Raw genomic sequence first — 21,325 nt, 5'->3', positions numbered from 1 at the left:
CAAGTCTCCCGATAAAAATTATACCTCACTTGTGTGGGTAGGCCTAGCGCCCGCGACAGGAAATGCCCCAAAACGCAATGTGGACACATCCCATTTTTTTTTACAGAAAACAGAGGTGTTTTTTGCAAAGTGCCTACCTGTAGATTTTGGACTCTAGCTCAGCCGGCACCTAGGGAAACCCACTAAACCTGTGCATTTTTTTAAACTAGAGACCTAGGGGAATCCAAGATGGGGTGACTTGTGGGGTTCTGACCAGGTTCTGTTACCCAGAATCCTTTGCAAACCTCAAAATTTGGCTAAAAAAAATACATTTTCCTCACATTTCGGTGACAGAAAGTTCTGGAATCTGAGAGGAGCCACACATTTCCTTCCACCCAGCGTTCCCCCAAGTCTCCCAATAAAAATGGTACCTTACTTGTATGGGTAGGCCTAGCGCCCACGAAAGGAAATGGCCCAAAACACAACTTGGACACATCCGATTTTTTTTTTACAGAAAACAGAGGTGTTTTTTGCAAAGTGCCTACCTGTAGATTTTGGCCCCTAACTCAGCCGGCACCTAGGGAAACCTACCAAACCTGTGCATTTTTGAAAACTAGAGACCTAGGGGAATCCAAGATAGGGGGACTTGTGGGGCTCTGACCAGGTTCTGTTACCCAGAATCCTTTGCAAACCTCAAAATGTGGCTAAACAAACACATTTTCCTCATATTTTGGTGACAGAAAGTTCTGGAATCAGAGAGGAGCCACAAATTTCCTTCCACCCAGCGTTCCCCCAAGTCTCCCGATAAAAATGATACCTCACTTGTGTGGGTAGGCCTAGCGCAGGCAACAGGAAATGCCCAGAAACGCAATGTGGACACATCCCATTTTTTTTACAGAAAACAGAGGTGTTTTTTGCAAAGTGCCTACCTGTAGATTTTGGCCTCTAGCTCAGCCGGCACCTAGGGAAACCTACTAAACCTGTGCATTTTTAAAAACTAGAGACCTAGGGGAATCCAAGATGGGGTGACTTGTGGGGCTCTGAACAGGTTCTGTTACCCAGAATCCTTTGCAAACCTCAGAATTTGGCTAAAAAAACACATTTTCCTCACATTTTGTTGACAGAAAGTTCTGGAATCAGAGAGGAGCCACAAATTTCCTTCCACCCAGCGTTCCCCCAAGTCTCCCGATAAAAATGATACCTCACTTGTGTGGGTAGGCCTAGCGCCCGCGACAGGAAATGCCCTGAAACGCAATGTGGACACATCACATGTTTTGAAAGAAAACAGAGGTGTTTCTTGCAAAGTGCCTACCTGTAGATTTTGGCCTCTAGCTCAGCCGGCACCAAGGGAAACCTACCAAACCTGTGCATTTTTTAAAACTAGAGACCGAGGGGAATCCAAGATGGGGTGACTTGTGGGGCTCTGGCAAGGTTCTGTTACCCAGAATCCTTTACAAACCTCAGAATTTGGCTAAAAAAACACATTTTCCTCACATTTTGTTGACAGAAAGTTCTGGAATCAGAGAGGAGCCACAAATTACCTTCCACCCAGCGTTCCCCCAAGTCTCCCGATAAAAATGGTACCTCACTTGTGCGGGTAGGCCTAGCGCCCGCGACAGGAAATACCCCAAAACACAACGTGGACACATCCCATTTTTTTTTTTACACAAAACAGAGGTGTTTTTTGCAAAGTGCCTACCTGTAGATTTTGGCCCATAGCTCAGCCAGCACCTAGGGAAACCTACCAAACCTGTGCATTTGTTAAAACTAGAGACGTAGGGGGATCCATGATGGGGTGACTTGTGGGTCTCTGACCAGGTTCTGTTACCCAGAATCCTTTGCAAACCTCAAAATTTGGCAAAACAAACACATTTTCCTCACATTTTGGTGACAGAAAGTTCTGGAATCAGAGAGGAGCCACAAATTTCCTTCCACCCAGCGTTTCCCCAAGTCTCCAGATAAAAATGATACCTCACTTGTGTGGGTAGGCCTAGTGCCCGCGACAGGAAATGCCCCTAAACGCAACGTGGACACATCCCATTTTTTTTACAGAAAACAGAGGTGTTTTTTGCAAAGTGCCTACCTGTACATTTTGGCCTCTTGCTCAGCCGGCACCTAGGGAAACCTACCAAACCTGTGCATTTTTTTAAACTAGAGACCTAGGGGAATCCAAGATGGGGTGACTTGTGGGGGCTCTGACCAGGTTCTGTTACCCAGAATCCTTTGCAAACCTCAAAATTTGGCTAAAAAAATACATTTTCCTCACATTTCGGTGACAGAAAGTTCTGGAATCTGAGAGGAGCCACAAATTTCCTTCCACCCAGCGTTCCCCCAAGTCTCCCGATAAACATGATACCTCACTTGTGTGGGTAGGCCTAGCGCCCGCGACAGGACTTGCCCCAAAACGCAACATGGACACATCACATTTTTTTTAAAGAAAACAGAGGTGTTTTTTGCAAAGTGCCTACCTGTAGATTTTGGCCTCTAGCTCAGCCGGCACCTAGGGAAACCTACTAAACCTGTGCATTTTTGAAAACTAGAGACCTAGGGGAATCCAAGGTAGGGGGACTTGTGGGGCTCTGAATAGTTTCTGTTACCCAGAATCCTTTGCAAACCTCAGAATTTGGCTAAAAAAACACATTTTCCTCACATTTTGGTGACAGAAAGTTCTGGAATCTGAGAGGAGACACAAATTTCCTTCCACCCAGCGTTCCCCCAAGTCTCCCGATAAAAAATGATACCTCACTTGTGTGGGTAGGCCTAGCGCCCGCAACAGGAAATGCCCCAAAACGCAACGTGTACACATCACATTTTTTGAAAGAAAACAGAGATGTTTATTGCAAAGTGCCTACCTGTAGATTTTGGCCTCTAGCTCAGCCGGCACCTAGGGAAACCTACCAAACCTGTGCATTTTTGAAAACTAGAGACCTAGGGAAATCCAAGATGGGGTGACTTGTGGGGCTCTGACCAGGTTCTGTTACCCAGAATCCTTTGCAAACCTCAAAATGTGGCTAAACAAACACATTTTCCTCATATTTTGGTGACAGAAAGTTCTGGAATCAGAGAGGAGCCACAAATTCCCTTCCACCCAGCGTTCCCCCAAGTCTCCCGATAAAAATTATACCTCACTTGTGTGGGTAGGCCCAGCGCAGGCAACAGGAAATGCCCAGAAACGCAATGTGGACACATCCCATTTTTTTTACAGAAAACAGAGGTGTTTTTTGCAAAGTGCCTACCTGTAGATTTTGGCCTCTAGCTCAGCCGGCACCCTAGGGAAACCTACTAAACCTGTGCATTTTTAAAAACTAGAGACCTAGGGGAATCCAAGATGGGGTGACTTGTGGGGCTCTGACCAGGTTCTGATACCCAGAATCCTTTGCAAACCTCAAAATTTGGCTTAAAAAAATACATTTTCCTCACATTTGGGTGACAGAAAGTTCTGGAATCTGAGAGAAGCCACAAATTTCCTTCCACCCAGCGTTCCCCCAAGTCTCCCGATAAACATGATACCTCACTTGTGTGGGTAGGCCAAGCGCCCGCGACAGGAAATGCCCCAAAACGCAATGTGGACACATCCCATTTTTTTTTACAGAAAACAGAGGTGTTTTTTGCAAAGTGCCTACCTGTAGATTTTGGCCTCTAGCTCAGCCGGCACCTAGGGAAACCCACTAAACCTGTGCATTTTTTTAAACTAGAGACCTAGGGGAATCCAAGATGGGGTGACTTGTGGGGTTCTGACCAGGTTCTGTTACCCAGAATCCTTTGCAAACCTCAAAATTTGGCTAAAAAAAATACATTTTCCTCACATTTCGGTGACAGAAAGTTCTGGAATCTGAGAGGAGCCACACATTTCCTTCCACCCAGCGTTCCCCCAAGTCTCCCAATAAAAATGGTACCTTACTTGTGTGGGTAGGCCTAGCGCCCACGAAAGGAAATGGCCCAAAACACAACTTGGACACATCCGATTTTTTTTTTTACAGAAAACAGAGGTGTTTTTTGCAAAGTGCCTACCTGTAGATTTTGGCCCCTAACTCAGCCGGCACCTAGGGAAACCTACCAAACCTGTGCATTTTTGAAAACTAGAGACCTAGGGGAATCCAAGATAGGGGGACTTGTGGGGCCCTGACCAGGTTCTGTTACCCAGAATCCTTTGCAAACCTCAAAATGTGGCTAAACAAACACATTTTCCTCATATTTTGGTGACAGAAAGTTCTGGAATCAGAGAGGAGCCACAAATTTCCTTCCACCCAGCGTTCCCCCAAGTCTCCCGATAAAAATGATACCTCACTTGTGTGGGTAGGCCTAGCGCAGGCAACAGGAAATGCCCAGAAACGCAATGTGGACACATCCCATTTTTTTTACAGAAAACAGAGGTGTTTTTTGCAAAGTGCCTACCTGTAGATTTTGGCCTCTAGCTCAGCCGGCACCTAGGGAAACCTACTAAACCTGTGCATTTTTAAAAACTAGAGACCTAGGGGAATCCAAGATGGGGTGACTTGTGGGGCTCTGAACAGGTTCTGTTACCCAGAATCCTTTGCAAACCTCAGAATTTGGCTAAAAAAACACATTTTCCTCACATTTTGTTGACAGAAAGTTCTGGAATCAGAGAGGAGCCACAAATTTCCTTCCACCCAGCGTTCCCCCAAGTCTCCCGATAAAAATGATACCTCACTTGTGTGGGTAGGCCTAGCGCCCGCGACAGGAAATGCCCTGAAACGCAATGTGGACACATCACATGTTTTGAAAGAAAACAGAGGTGTTTCTTGCAAAGTGCCTACCTGTAGATTTTGGCCTCTAGCTCAGCCGGCACCAAGGGAAACCTACCAAACCTGTGCATTTTTTAAAACTAGAGACCGAGGGGAATCCAAGATGGGGTGACTTGTGGGGCTCTGGCAAGGTTCTGTTACCCAGAATCCTTTACAAACCTCAGAATTTGGCTAAAAAAACACATTTTCCTCACATTTTGTTGACAGAAAGTTCTGGAATCAGAGAGGAGCCACAAATTACATTCCACCCAGCGTTCCCCCAAGTCTCCCGATAAAAATGGTACCTCACTTGTGCGGGTAGGCCTAGCGCCCGCGACAGGAAATACCCCAAAACACAACGTGGACACATCCCATTTTTTTTTTTACACAAAACAGAGGTGTTTTTTGCAAAGTGCCTACCTGTAGATTTTGGCCCATAGCTCAGCCAGCACCTAGGGAAACCTACCAAACCTGTGCATTTGTTAAAACTAGAGACCTAGGGGGATCCATGATGGGGTGACTTGTGGGTCTCTGACCAGGTTCTGTTACCCAGAATCCTTTGCAAACCTCAAAATTTGGCAAAACAAACACATTTTCCTCACATTTTGGTGACAGAAAGTTCTGGAATCAGAGAGGAGCCACAAATTTCCTTCCACCCAGCGTTTCCCCAAGTCTCCAGATAAAAATGATACCTCACTTGTGTGGGTAGGCCTAGTGCCCGCGACAGGAAATGCCCCTAAACCCAACGTGGACACATCCCATTTTTTTTACAGAAAACAGAGGTGTTTTTTGCAAAGTGCCTACCTGTAGATTTTGGCCTCTTGCTCAGCCGGCACCTAGGGAAACCTACCAAACCTGTGCATTTTTTTAAACTAGAGACCTAGGGGAATCCAAGATGGGGTGACTTGTGGGGGCTCTGACCAGGTTCTGTTACCCAGAATCCTTTGCAAACCTCAAAATTTGGCTAAAAAAATACATTTTCCTCACATTTCGGTGACAGAAAGTTCTGGAATCTGAGAGGAGCCACAAATTTCCTTCCACCCAGCGTTCCCCCAAGTCTCCCGATAAACATGATACCTCACTTGTGTGGGTAGGCCTAGCGCCCGCGACAGAAATTGCCCCAAAACGCAACATGGACACATCACATTTTTTTAAAGAAAGCAGAGGTGTTTTTTGCAAACTGCCTACCTGTAGATTTTGGCCTCTAGCTCAGCCGGCACCTAGGGAAACCTACCAAACCTGTGCATTTTTGAAAACTAGAGACCTAGGGGAATCCAAGATAGGGGGACTTGTGGGGCTCTGACCAGGTTCTGTTACCCAGAATCCTTTGCAAACCTCAAAATGTTGCTAAACAAACACATTTTCCTCACATTTTGGTGACAGAAAGTTCTGGAATCTGAGAGGAGCCACAAATTTCCTTCCACCCAGCGTTCCCCCAAGTCTCCCGATAAAAATGATACCTCACTTGTGTGGGTAGGCCTAGCGCCCGCAACAGGAAATGCCCCAAAACGCAATGTGGACACATCCCATTTTTTTTTTACAGAAAACAGAGGTGTTTTTTGCAAAGTGCCTACCTGTAGATTTTGGCCTCTAGCTCAGCCGGCACCTAGGGAAACCTACTAAACCTGTGCATTTTTAAAAACTAGAGACCTAGGGGAATCCAAGATGGGGTGACTTGTGGGGCTCTGACCAGGTTCTGTTACCCAGAAACCTTTGCAAACCTCAAAATGTGGCTAAAAAAAACACATTTTCCTCACATTTCGGTGACAGAAAGTTCTCGAATCTGAGAGGAGCCACAAATTTCCTTCCACCCAGCGTTCCCCCAAGTCTCCCGATAAAAATGGTACCTCACTTGTGCGGGTAGGCCTAGCGCCCATCAAAGGAAATGGCCCAAAACACAACTTGGACACATTCCTTTTTTTTTTTACAGAAAACAGAGGTGTTTTTTGCAAAGTGCCTACCTGTAGATTTTGGCCCCTAGCTCAGCCAGCACCTAGGGAAACCTACCAAACCTGTGCATTTTTGAAAACTAGAGACCTAGGGGGATCCATGATGGGGTGACTTGTGGGTCTCTGACCAGGTTCTGTTACCCAGAATACTTTGCAAACCTCAAAATGTGGCTAAACAAACACATTTTCCTCACATTTATGTGCCAGAAAGTTGTGGAATCAGAGAGAAGCCACAAATTTCCTTCCACCCAGCGTTCCCCCAAGTCTCCCGATAAACATGATACTTCACTTGTGTGGGTAGGTCTAGCGCCCGCGACAGGAATTGCCCCAAAACGCAACATGGACACATCACATTTTTTGAAAGAAAACAGAGGTGTTTTTTGCAAAGTGCCTACCTGTAGATTTTGGCCTCTAGCTCAGCCGGCACCTAGGGAAACCTACTAAACCTGTGCATTTTTGAAACCTAGAGAACTAGGGGAATCCAAGATAGGGGGACTTGTGGGGCTCTGACCAGGTTCTGTTACCCAGAATCCTTTGCAAACCTCAATTGGCTAAAAAAACACATTTTCCTCACATTTCGGTGACAGAAAGTTCTGGAATCTGAGAGGAGCCACACATTTCCTTCCACCCAGCGTTCCCCCAAGTCTCCCGATAAAAATGGTACCTCACTTGTGTGGGTAGGCCTAGCGCCCACGGAAGGAAATGGCCCAAAACACAACTTGGACACATCCGATTTTTTTTTTTTACAGAAAAACAGAGGTGTTTTTTGCAAAGTGCCTACCTGTAGATTTTGGCCCCTAACTCAGCTGGCACCTAGGGAAACCTACCAAACCTGTGCATTTTTGAAAACTAGAGACCTAGGGGAATCCAAGATGGGGTGACTTGTGGGGCTCTGAATAGTTTCTGTTACCCAGAATCCTTTGCAAACCTCAGAATTTGGCTAAAAAAACACATTTTCCTCACATTTTGGTGACAGAAAGTTGTGGAATCAGAGAGGAGACACAAATTTCCTTCCACCCAGCGTTCCCCCAAGTCTCCCGATGAAAATGATACCTCACTTGTGTGGGTAGGCCTAGCGCCCGCAACAGGAAATGCCCAAAAACGCAACGTGGACACATCACATTTTTTGAAAGAAAACAGAGTTGTTTATTGCAAAGTGCCTACCTGTAGATTTTGGCCTCTAGCTCAGCCGGCACCTAGGGAAACCTACCAAACCTGTGCATTTTTGAAAACTAGAGACCTAGGGAAATCCAAGATGGGGTGACTTGTGGGGCTCTGACCAGGTTCTGTTACCCAGAATCCTTTGCAAACCTCAAAATGTGGCTAAACAAACACATTTTCCCTTATATTTTGGTGACAGAAAGTTCTGGAATCAGAGAGGAGCCACAAATTTCCTTCCACCCAGCGTTCCCCCAAGTCTCCCGATAAAAATTATACCTCACTTGTGTGGGTAGGCCTAGCGCAGGCAACAGGAAATGCCCAGAAACGCAATGTGGACACATCCCATTTTTTTTTACAGAAAACAGAGGTGTTTTTTGCAAAGTGCCTACCTGTAGATTTTGGCCTCTAGCTCAGCCGGCACCTAGGGAAACCTACTAAACCTGTGCATTTTTAAAAACTAGAGACCTAGGGGAATCCAAGATGGGGTGACTTGTGGGGCTCTGACCAGGTTCTGATACCCAGAATCCTTTGCAAACCTCAAAATTTGGCTAAAAAAAATACATTTTCCTCACATTTGGGTGACAGAAAGTTCTGGAATCTGAGAGAAGCCACAAATTTCCTTCCACCCAGCGTTCCCCCAAGTCTCCCGATAAACATGATACCTCACTTGTGTGGGTAGGCCTAGCGCCCGCGACAGGAAATGCCCCAAAACGCAATGTGGACACATCCCATTTTTTTTTACAGAAAACAGAGGTGTTTTTTGCAAAGTGCCTACCTGTAGATTTTGGCCTCTAGCTCAGCCGGCACCTAGGGAAACCCACTAAACCTGTGCATTTTTTTAAACTAGAGACCTAGGGGAATCCAAGATGGGGTGACTTGTGGGGTTCTGACCAGGTTCTGTTACCCAGAATCCTTTGCAAACCTCAAAATTTGGCAAAAAAAAATACATTTTCCTCACATTTCGGTGACAGAAAGTTCTGGAATCTGAGAGGAGCCACACATTTCCTTCCACCCAGCGTTCCCCCAAGTCTCCCAATAAAAATGGTACCTTACTTGTGTGGGTAGGCCTAGCGCCCACGAAAGGAAATGGCCCAAAACACAACTTGGACACATCCGATTTTTTTTTTTACAGAAAACAGAGGTGTTTTTTGCAAAGTGCCTACCTGTAGATTTTGGCCCCTAACTCAGCCGGCACCTAGGGAAACCTACCAAACCTGTGCATTTTTGAAAACTAGAGACCTAGGGAAATCCAAGATGGGGTGACTTGTGGGGCTCTGACCAGGTTCTGTTACCCAGAATCCTTTGCAAACCTCAAAATGTTGCTAAACAAACACATTTTCCTCATATTTTGGTGACAGAAAGTTCTGGAATCAGAGAGGAGACACAAATTTCCTTCCACCCAGCGTTCCCCCAAGTCTCCCGATAAAAATGATACCTCACTTGTGTGGGTAGGCCTAGCGCAGGCAACAGGAAATGCCCAGAAACGCAATGTGGACACATCCCATTTTTTTTACAGAAAACAGAGGTGTTTTTTGCGAAGTGCCTACCTGTAGATTTTGGCCTCTAGCTCAGCCGGCACCTAGGGAAACCTACTAAACCTGTGCATTTTTAAAAACTAGAGACCTAGGGGAATCCAAGATGAGGTGACTTTTGGGGCTCTGACCAGGTTCTGTTACCCAGAATCCTTTGCAAACCTCAAAATTTGGCTAAAAAAAATAAATTTTCCTCACATTTCGGTGACAGAAAGTTCTGGAATCTGAGAGGAGCCACAAATTTCCTTCCACCCAGCGTTCCCCCAAGTCTCCCGATAAACATGATACCTCACTTGTGTGGGTAGGCCTAGCGCCCGCGACAGGAAATGCCCCAAAACGCAACATGGACACATCACATTTTTTGAAAGAAAGCAGAGGTGTTTTTTGCAAAGTGCCTACCTGTAGATTTTGGCCTCTAGCTCAGCCGGCACCTAGGGAAACCTACCAAACCTGTGCATTTTTGAAAACTAGAGACCTAGGGGAATCCAAGATAGGGGGACTTGTGGGGCTCTGACCAGGTTCTGTTACCCAGAATCCTTTGCAAACCTCAAAATGTTGCTAAACAAACACATTTTCCTCACATTTTGGTGACAGAAAGTTCTGGAATCTGAGAGGAGCCACAAATTTCCTTCCACCCAGCGTTCCCCCAAGTCTCCCGATAAAAATGATACCTCACTTGTGTGGGTAGGCCTAGCGCCCGCAACAGGAAATGCCCCAAAACGCAATGTGGACACATCCCATTTTTTTTTTACAGAAAACAGAGGTGTTTTTTTGCAAAGTGCCTACCTGTAGATTTTGGCCTCTAGCTCAGCCGGCACCTAGGGAAACCTACTAAACCTGTGCATTTTTAAAAACTAGAGACCTAGGGGAATCCAAGATGGGGTGACTTGTGGGGCTCTGACCAGGTTCTGTTACCCAGAAACCTTTGCAAACCTCAAAATGTGGCTAAAAAAAAACACATTTTCCTCACATTTCGGTGACAGAAAGTTCTCGAATCTGAGAGGAGCCACAAATTTCCTTCCACCCAGCGTTCCCCCAAGTCTCCCGATAAAAATGGTACCTCACTTGTGCGGGTAGGCCTAGCGCCCATCAAAGGAAATGGCCCAAAACACAACTTGGACACATTCCTTTTTTTTTTTACAGAAAACAGAGGTGTTTTTTGCAAAGTGCCTACCTGTAGATTTTGGCCCCTAGCTCAGCCAGCACCTAGGGAAACCTACCAAACCTGTGCATTTTTGAAAACTAGAGACCTAGGGGGATCCATGATGGGGTGACTTGTGGGTCTCTGACCAGGTTCTGTTACCCAGAATACTTTGCAAACCTCAAAATGTGGCTAAACAAACACATTTTCCTCACATTTTTGTGCCAGAAAGTTGTGGAATCAGAGAGAAGCCACAAATTTCCTTCCACCCAGCGTTCCCCCAAGTCTCCCGATAAAAACGATACCTCACTTGTGTGGGTAGGCATAGCGCCCGCGACAGGAAGTGCCCCAAAACGCAACGTGGACACATCCCATTTTTTTTTACAGAAAACAGAGGTGTTTTTCGCAAAGTGCCTACCTGTAGATTTTGGCCTCTAGCTCAGCCGGCACCTAGGGAAACCTACCAAACCTGTGCATTTTTTAAAACTATAGACCAAGGAGAATCCAAGATGGGGTGACTTGTGGGGCTCTGACCAGGTTCTGTTACCCAGAATCCTTTGCAAACCTCAAAATGTTGCTCAAAAAACACATCTTCCTCACATTTTGGTGACAGAAAGTTCTGGAATCAGAGAGGAGCCACAAATTTCCTTCCTCGCAGCGTTCCCCCAAGTCTCCCGATAAAAATGATACCTCACTTGTGTGGGTAGGCCTAGCGCCCGCGACAGGAAATGCCCCAAAACACAACGTGGACACATCCCATTTTTTGACAGAAAACAGAGGGGTTTTTTGCCAAGTGCCTACCTGTAGATTTTGGCCCATAGCTCAGCCAGCACCTAGGGAAAGCTACCAAACCTGTGCATTTTTTAAAACTAGAGACCTAGGGTGATCCATGATGGGGTGACTTGTGGGTCTCTGACCAGGTTCTGTTACCCAGAATCCTTTGCAAACCTCAAAATGTGGCTAAACAAACACATTTTCCTCACATTTTGGTGACAGAAAGTTCTGGAATCAGAGAGGAGCCACAAATTTCCTTCCACCCAGTATTCCCCCAAGTCTCCCGATAAACATGATACCTCACTTGTGTGGGTAGGCCTAGCGCTGGCGACAGGAAATGCCCCAAAATGCAATGTGGACACATCCCATTTTTTTAACAGAAAACAGAGGTGTTTTTTGCAAAGTGCCTACCTGTAGATTTTGGCCTCTAGCTCAGCCGGCACCTAGGGAAACCTACTAAACCTGTGCATTTTTAAAAACTAAAGACATAGGGGAATCCAAGATGGGGTGACTTGTGGGGCTCTGACCAGGTTCTGTTTCCCAGAATCCTTTGCAAACCTTACAATTTGGCTAAAAAAATACATTTTCCTCACATTTCGGTGACAGAAAGTTCTGGAATCTGAGAGGAGCCACAAATTTCCTTTCACCCAGCGTTCCCCCAAGTCTCCCGATAAACATGATACCTCACTTGTGTGGGTAGGCCTAGCGCCCGTGACAGGAAATGCCCCAAAACGCAATGTGGACACATCCCATTTTTTTTTACAGAAAACAGAGGTGTTTTTTGCAAAGTGCCTACCTGTAGATTTTGGCCTCTAGCTCAGCCGGCACCTAGGGAAACCCACTAAACCTGTGCATTTTTTTAAACTAGAGACCTAGGGGAATCCAAGATGGGGTGACTTGTGGGGTTCTGACCAGGTTCTGTTACCCAGAATCCTTTGCAAACCTCAAAATTTGTCTAAAAAAAATACATTTTCCTCACATTTCGGTGACAGAAAGTTCTGGAATCTGAGAGGAGCCACACATTTCCTTCCACCCAGCGTTCCCCCAAGTCTCCCAATAAAAATGGTACCTTACTTGTGTGGGTAGGCCTAGCGCCCACGAAAGGAAATGGCCCAAAACACAACTTGGACACATCCGATTTGTTTTTTTACAGAAAACAGAGGTGTTTTTTGCAAAGTGCCTACCTGTAGATTTTGGCCCCTAACTCAGCCGGCACCTAGGGAAACCTACCAAACCTGTGCATTTTTGAAAACTAGAGACCTAGGGAAATCCAAGATGGGGTGACTTGTGGGGCTCTGACCAGGTTCTGTTACCCAGAATCCTTTGCAAACCTCAAAATGTGGCTAAACAAACACATTTTCCTCATATTTTGGTGACAGAAAGTTCTGGAATCAGAGAGGAGACACAAATTTCCTTCCACCCAGCGTTCCCCCAAGTCTCCCGATAAAAATGATACCTCACTTGTGTGGGTAGGCCTAGCGCAGGCAACAGGAAATGCCCAGAAACGCAATGTGGACACATCCCATTTTTTTTACAGAAAACAGAGGTGTTTTTTGCGAAGTGCCTACCTGTAGATTTTGGCCTCTAGCTCAGCCGGCACCTAGGGAAACCTACTAAACCTGTGCATTTTTTAAAACTAGAGACCTAGGGGAATCCAAGATGAGGTGACTTGTGGGGCTCTGACCAGGTTCTGTTACCCAGAATCCTTTGCAAACCTCAAAATTTGGCTAAAAAAAATAAATTTTCCTCACATTTCGGTGACAGAAAGTTCTGGAATCTGAGAGGAGCCACAAATTTCCTTCCACCCAGCGTTCCCCCAAGTCTCCCGATAAACATGATACCTCACTTGTGTGGGTAGGCCTAGCGCCCGCGACAGGAAATGCCCCAAAACGCAACATGGACACATCACATTTTTTGAAAGAAAGCAGAGGTGTTTTTTGCAAAGTGCCTACCTGTAGATTTTGGCCTCTAGCTCAGCCGGCACCTAGGGAAACCTACCAAACCTGTGCATTTTTGAAAACTAGAGACCTAGGGGAATCCAAGATAGGGGGACTTGTGGGGCTCTGACCAGGTTCTGTTACCCAGAATCCTTTGCAAACCTCAAAATGTTGCTAAACAAACACATTTTCCTCACATTTTGGTGACAGAAAGTTCTGGAATCTGAGAGGAGCCACAAATTTCCTTCCACCCAGCGTTCCCCCAAGTCTCCCGATAAAAATGATACCTCACTTGTGTGGGTAGGCCTAGCGCCCGCAACAGGAAATGCCCCAAAACGCAATGTGGACACATCCCATTTTTTTTTTACAGAAAACAGAGGTGTTTTTTTGCAAAGTGCCTACCTGTAGATTTTGGCCTCTAGCTCAGCCGGCACCTAGGGAAACCTACTAAACCTGTGCATTTTTAAAAACTAGAGACCTAGGGGAATCCAAGATGGGGTGACTTGTGGGGCTCTGACCAGGTTCTGTTACCCAGAAACCTTTGCAAACCTCAAAATGTGGCTAAAAAAAACACATTTTCCTCACATTTCGGTGACAGAAAGTTCTCGAATCTGAGAGGAGCCACAAATTTCCTTCCACCCAGCGTTCCCCCAAGTCTCCCGATAAAAATGGTACCTCACTTGTGCGGGTAGGCCTAGCGCCCATCAAAGGAAATGGCCCAAAACACAACTTGGACACATTCCTTTTTTTTTTTACAGAAAACAGAGGTGTTTTTTGCAAAGTGCCTACCTGTAGATTTTGGCCCCTAGCTCAGCCAGCACCTAGGGAAACCTACCAAACCTGTGCATTTTTGAAAACTAGAGACCTAGGGGGATCCATGATGGGGTGACTTGTGGGTCTCTGACCAGGTTCTGTTACCCAGAATACTTTGCAAACCTCAAAATGTAGCTAAACAAACACATTTTCCTCACATTTTTGTGCCAGAAAGTTGTGGAATCAGAGAGAAGCCACAAATTTCCTTCCACCCAGCATTCCCACAAGTCTCCCGATAAAAACGATACCTCACTTGTGTGGGTAGGCATAGCGCCCGCGACAGGAAGTGCCCCAAAACGCAATGTGGACACATCCCATTTTTTTTTACAGAAAACAGAGGTGTTTTTCGCAAAGTGCCTACCTGTAGATTTTGGCCTCTAGCTCAGCCGGCACCTAGGGAAACCTACCAAACCTGTGCATTTTTTAAAACTATAGACCAAGGAGAATCCAAGATGGGGTGACTTGTGGGGCTCTGACCAGGTTCTGTTACCCAGAATCCTTTGCAAACCTCAAAATGTTGCTAAAAAAACACATCTTCCTCACATTTTGGTGACAGAAAGTTCTGGAATCAGAGAGGAGCCACAAATTTCCTTCCTCGCAGCGTTCCCCCAAGTCTCCCGATAAAAATGATACCTCACTTGTGTGGGTAGGCCTAGCGCCCGCGACAGGAAATGCCCCAAAACACAACGTGGACACATCCCATTTTTTGACAGAAAACAGAGGGGTTTTTTGCCAAGTGCCTACCTGTAGATTTTGGCCCATAGCTCAGCCAGCACCTAGGGAAAGCTACCAAACCTGTGCATTTTTTAAAACTAGAGACCTAGGGTGATCCATGATGGGGTGACTTGTGGGTCTCTGACCAGGTTCTGTTACCCAGAATCCTTTGCAAACCTCAAAATGTGGCTAAACAAACACATTTTCCTCACATTTTGGTGACAGAAAGTTCTGGAATCAGAGAGGAGCCACAAATTTCCTTCCACCCAGTATTCCCCCAAGTCTCCCGATAAAAATGATACCTCACTTGTGTGGGTAGGCCTAGCGCTGGCGACAGGAAATGCCCCAAAATGCAATGTGGACACATCCCATTTTTTTTACAGAAAACAGAGGTGTTTTTTGCAAAGTGCCTACCTGTAGATTATGGCCTCTAGCTCAGCCGGCACCTAGGGAAACCTACTAAACCTGTGCATTTTTAAAAACTAGAGACATAGGGGAATCCAAGATGGGGTGACTTGTGGGGCTCTGACCAGGTTCTGTTTCCCAGAATCCTTTGCAAACCTTACAATTTGGCTAAAAAAATACATTTTCCTCACATTTCGGTGACAGAAAGTTCTGGAATCTGAGAGGAGCCACAAATTTCCTACCAGCCAGCGTTCCCCCAAGTCTCCCGATAAACATGATAGCTCACTTGTGTGGGTAGGCCTAGCGCCCGCGACAGGAAATGCCCCAAAACGCAACATAGACACATCACATTTTTTGAAAGAAAACAGAGGTGTTTTTCGCAAAGTGCCTACCTGTAGATTTTGGCCTCTAGCTCAGCCGGCACCTAGGGAAACCTACCAAACCTGTGCATTTTTGAAAACTAGAGACCTAGGGGAATCCAAGATAGGGGGACTTGTGGGGCTCTGACCAGGTTCTGTTACCCAGAATGCTTTGCAAACCTCAATTGGCTAAAAAAACAAATTTTTATCACATTTCGGTGACAGAAGGTTCTGGAATCTGAGAGGAGCCACAAATTTCCTTCCACCCAGCGTTCCCCCAAGTCTCCCGATAAACATGATGCCTCACTTGTGTGGGTAGGCCTAGCGCCCGCGACAGGAAATGCCCCAAAACGCAACATGAACACATCCCATTTTTTGACAGAAAACAGAGGGGTTTTTTGCCAAGTGCCTACCTGTAGAATTTGGCCCATAGCTCAGCCAGCACCTAGGGAAAGCTACCAAACCTGTGCATTTTTGAAAACTAGAGACCTAGGGTGATCCATGATGGGGTGACTTGTGGGTCTCTGACCAGGTTCTGTTACCCAGAATCCTTTGCAAACCTCAAAATGTGGCTAAACAAACACATTTTCCTCACATTTTGGTGACAGAAAGTTGTGGAATCAGAGAGGAGACACAAATTTCCTTCCACCCAGCGTTCCCCCAAGTCTCCCGATGAAAATGATACCTCACTTGTGTGGGTAGGCCTAGCGCCCGCGACAGGAAATGCCCCAAAAAGCAACGTGGACACATCAAATTTTTTGAAAGAAAACAGAGTTGTTTTTTGCAAAGTACCTACCTGTAGATTTTGGCCTCTAGCTCAGCCGGCACCTAGGGAAACCTACCAAACCTGTGCATTTTTGAAAACTAGAGACCTAGGGAAATCCAAGATGGGGTGACTTGTGGTGCTCTGGCCAGGTTCTGTTACCCAGAATCCTTTGCAAACCTCAAAATTTGGCTAAAAAAAAACATTTTCCTCACATTTCGGTGACAGAAAGATCTGGAATCTGAGAGGAGCCACAAATGTCCTTCCACCCAGCGTTCCCCCAAGTCTCCCGATAAAAATGGTACCTCACTTGTGCGGGTAGGCCTAGCGCCCATCAAAGGAAATGGCCCAAAACACAACTTGGACACATCCCATTTTTTTTTACAGAAAACAGAGGTGTTTTTTGCAAAGTGCCTACCTGTAGATTTTGGCCTCTAGCTCAGCCGGCACCTAGGGAAACCTACCAAACCTGTGCATTTTTTAAAACTACACACCAAGGAGAATCCAAGATGGGGTGACTTGTGGGGCTCTGACCAGGTTCTGTTACCCAGAATCCTTTGCAAACCTCAAAATGTGGCTAAACAAACACATTTTCCTCATATTTTGGTGACAGAAAGTTCTGGAATCAGAGAGGAGCCACAAATTTCCTTCCACCCAGCGTTCCCCCAAGTCTCCCGATAAAAATGATACCTCACTTGTGTGGGTAGGCCTAGCGCAGGCAACAGGAAATGCCCAGAAACGCAATGTGGACACATCCCATTTTTTTTACAGAAAACAGAGGTGTTTTTTGCAAAGTGCCTACCTGTAGATTTTGGCCTCTAGCTCAGCCGGCACCTAGGGAAACCTACTAAACCTGTGCATTTTTAAAAACTAGAGACCTAGGGGAATCCAAGATGGGGTGACTTGTGGGGCTCTGAACAGGTTCTGTTACCCAGAATCCTTTGCAAACCTCAGAATTTGGCTAAAAAAACACATTTTCCTCACATTTTGTTGACAGAAAGTTCTGGAATCAGAGAGGAGCCACAAATTTCCTTCCACCCAGCGTTCCCCCAAGTCTCCCGATAAAAATGATACCTCACTTGTGTGGGTAGGCCTAGCGCCCGCGACAGGAAATGCCCTGAAACGCAATGTGGACACATCACATGTTTTGAAAGAAAACAGAGGTGTTTCTTGCAAAGTGCCTACCTGTAGATTTTGGCCTCTAGCTCAGCCGGCACCAAGGGAAACCTACCAAACCTGTGCATTTTTTAAAACTAGAGACCGAGGGGAATCCAAGATGGGGTGACTTGTGGGGCTCTGGCAAGGTTCTGTTACCCAGAATCCTTTACAAACCTCAGAATTTGGCTAAAAAAACACATTTTCCTCTCATTTTGTTGACAGAAAGTTCTGGAATCAGAGAGGAGCCACAAATTACCTTCCACCCAGCGTTCCCCCAAGTCTCCCGATAAAAATGGTACCTCACTTGTGCGGGTAGGCCTAGCGCCCGCGACAGGAAATACCCCAAAACACAACGTGGACACATCCCATTTTTTTTTTTACACAAAACAGAGGTGTTTTTGGCAAAGTGCCTACCTGTAGATTTTGGCCCATAGCTCAGCCAGCACCTAGGGAAACCTACCAAACCTGTGCATTTGTTAAAACTAGAGACGTAGGGGGATCCATGATGGGGTGACTTGTGGGTCTCTGACCAGGTTCTGTTACCCAGAATCCTTTGCAAACCTCAAAATTTGGCAAAACAAACACATTTTCCTCACATTTTGGTGACAGAAAGTTCTGGAATCAGAGAGGAGCCACAAATTTCCTTCCACCCAGCGTTTCCCCAAGTCTCCAGATAAAAATGATACCTCACTTGTGTGGGTAGGCCTAGTGCCCGCGACAGGAAATGCCCCTAAACGCAACGTGGACACATCCCATTTTTTTTACAGAAAACAGAGGTGTTTTTTGCAAAGTGCCTACCTGTAGATTTTGGCCTCTTGCTCAGCCGGCACCTAGGGAAACCTACCAAACCTGTGCATTTTTTTAAACTAGAGACCTAGGGGAATCCAAGATGGGGTGACTTGTGGGGGCTCTGACCAGGTTCTGTTACCCAGAATCCTTTGCAAACCTCAAAATTTGGCTAAAAAAATTCATTTTCCTCACATTTCGGTGACAGAAAGTTCTGGAATCTGAGAGGAGCCACAAATTTCCTTCCACCCAGCGTTCCCCCAAGTCTCCCGATAAACATGATACCTCACTTGTGTGGGTAGGCCTAGCGCCCGCGACAGAAATTGCCCCAAAACGCAACATGGACACATCACATTTTTTTAAAGAAAGCAGAGGTGTTTTTTGCAAAGTGCCTACCTGTAGATTTTGGCCTCTAGCTCAGCCGGCACCTAGGGAAACCTACCAAACCTGTGCATTTTTGAAAACTAGAGACCTAGGGGAATCCAAGATGGGGTGACTTGTGGGGCTCTGACCAGGTTCTGTTACCCAGAATCCTTTGCAAACCTCAAAATGTTGCTAAACAAACACATTTTCCTCACATTTTGGTGACAGAAAGTTCTGGAATCTGAGAGGAGCCACAAATTTCCTTCCACCCAGCGTTCCCCCAAGTCTCCCGATAAAAATGATACCTCACTTGTGTGGGTAGGCCTAGCGCCCGCAACAGGAAATGCCCCAAAATGCAATGTGGACACATCCCATTTTTTTTTTACAGAAAACAGAGGTGTTTTTTGCAAAGTGCCTACCTGTAGATTTTGGCCTCTAGCTCAGCCGGCACCTAGGGAAACCTACTAAACCTGTGCATTTTTAAAAACTAGAGACCTAGGGGAATCCAAGATGGGGTGACTTGTGGGGCTCTGACCAGGTTCTGTTACCCAGAAACCTTTGCAAACCTCAAAATGTGGCTAAAAAAAACTCATTTTCCTCACATTTCGGTGACAGAAAGTTCTCGAATCTGAGAGGAGCCACAAATTTCCTTCCACCCAGCGTTCCCCCAAGTCTCCCGATAAAAATGGTACCTCACTTGTGCGGGTAGGCCTAGCGCCCATCAAAGGAAATGGCCCAAAACACAACTTGGACACATTCCTTTTTTTTTTTACAGAAAACAGAGGTGTTTTTTGCAAAGTGCCTACCTGTAGATTTTGGCCCCTAGCTCAGCCAGCACCTAGGGAAACCTACCAAACCTGTGCATTTTTGAAAACTAGAGACCTAGGGGGATCCATGATGGGGTGACTTGTGGGTCTCTGACCAGGTTCTGTTACCCAGAATACTTTGCAAACCTCAAAATGTGGCTAAACAAACACATTTTCCTCACATTTTTGTGCCAGAAAGTTGTGGAATCAGAGAGAAGCCACAAATTTCCTTCCACCCAGCGTTCCCCCAAGTCTCCCGATAAACATGATACCTCACTTGTGTGGGTAGGTCTAGCGCCCGCGACAGGAATTGCCCCAAAACGCAACATGGACACATCACATTTTTTGAAAGAAAACAGAGGTGTTTTTTGCAAAGTGCCTACCTGTAGATTTTGGCCTGTAGCTCAGCCGGCACCTAGGGAAACCTACTAAACCTGTGCATTTTTGAAACCTAGAGACCTAGGGGAATCCAAGATAGGGGGACTTGTGGGGCTCTGACCAGGTTCTGTTACCCAGAATCCTTTGCAAACCTCAATTGGCTAAAAAAACACATTTTCCTCACATTTCGGTGACAGAAAGTTCTGGAATCTGAGAGGAGCCACACATTTCCTTCCACCCAGCGTTCCCCCAAGTCTCCCGATAAAAATGGTACCTCACTTGTGTGGGTAGGCCTAGCGCCCACGGAAGGAAATAGCCCAAAACACAACTTGGACACATCCGATTTTTTTTTTTTACAGAAAAACAGAGGTGTTTTTTGCAAAGTGCCTACCTGTAGATTTTGGCCCCTAACTCAGCTGGCACCTAGGGAAACCTACCAAACCTGTGCATTTTTGAAAACTAGAGACCTAGGGGAATCCAAGATGGGGTGACTTGTGGGGCTCTGAATAGTTTCTGTTACCCAGAATCCTTTGCAAACCTCAGAATTTGGCTAAAAAAACACATTTTCCTCACATTTTGGTGACAGAAAGTTGTGGAATCAGAGAGGAGACACAAATTTCCTTCCACCCAGCGTTCCCCCAAGTCTCCCGATGAAAATGATACCTCACTTGTGTGGGTAGGCCTAGCGCCCGCAACAGGAAATGCCCAAAAACGCAACGTGGACACATCACATTTTTTGAAAGAAAACAGAGTTGTTTATTGCAAAGTGCCTACCTGTAGATTTTGGCCTCTAGCTCAGCCGGCACCTAGGGAAACCTACCAAACCTGTGCATTTTTGAAAACTAGAGACCTAGGGAAATCCAAGATGGGGTGACTTGTGGGGCTCTGACCAGGTTCTGTTACCCAGAATCCTTTGCAAACCTCAAAATGTGGCTAAACAAACACATTTTCCCTTATATTTTGGTGACAGAAAGTTCTGGAATCAGAGAGGAGCCACAAATTTCCTTCCACCCAGCGTTCCCCCAAGTCTCCCGATAAAAATTATACCTCACTTGTGTGGGTAGGCCTAGCGCAGGCAACAGGAAATGCCCAGAAACGCAATGTGGACACATCCCATTTTTTTTTACAGAAAACAGAGGTGTTTTTTGCAAAGTGCCTACCTGTAGATTTTGGCCTCTAGCTCAGCCGGCACCTAGGGAAACCTACTAAACCTGTGCATTTTTAAAAACTAGAGACCTAGGGGAATCCAAGATGGGGTGACTTGTGGGGCTCTGACCAGGTTCTGATACCCAGAATCCTTTGCAAACCTCAAAATTTGGCTAAAAAAAATACATTTTCCTCACATTTGGGTGACAGAAAGTTCTGGAATCTGAGAGAAGCCACAAATTTCCTTCCACCCAGCGTTCCCCCAAGTCTCCCGATAAACATGATACCTCACTTGTGTGGGTAGGCCTAGTGCCCGTGACAGGAAATGCCCCAAAACGCAACGTGGACACATCCCATTTTTTGACAGAAAACAGAGGGGTTTTTTGCCAAGTGCCTACCTGTAGATTTTGGCCTCT

The sequence above is a fragment of the Pleurodeles waltl genome, chromosome 2_1, assembly GCF_031143425.1.
Source record: "Pleurodeles waltl isolate 20211129_DDA chromosome 2_1, aPleWal1.hap1.20221129, whole genome shotgun sequence".
NCBI classification, from domain to species: Eukaryota; Metazoa; Chordata; class Amphibia; order Caudata; family Salamandridae; genus Pleurodeles; species Pleurodeles waltl.
The sequence above is the reverse complement of the archived record's forward strand: the minus strand, read 5'-3'. Positions refer to the sequence as shown.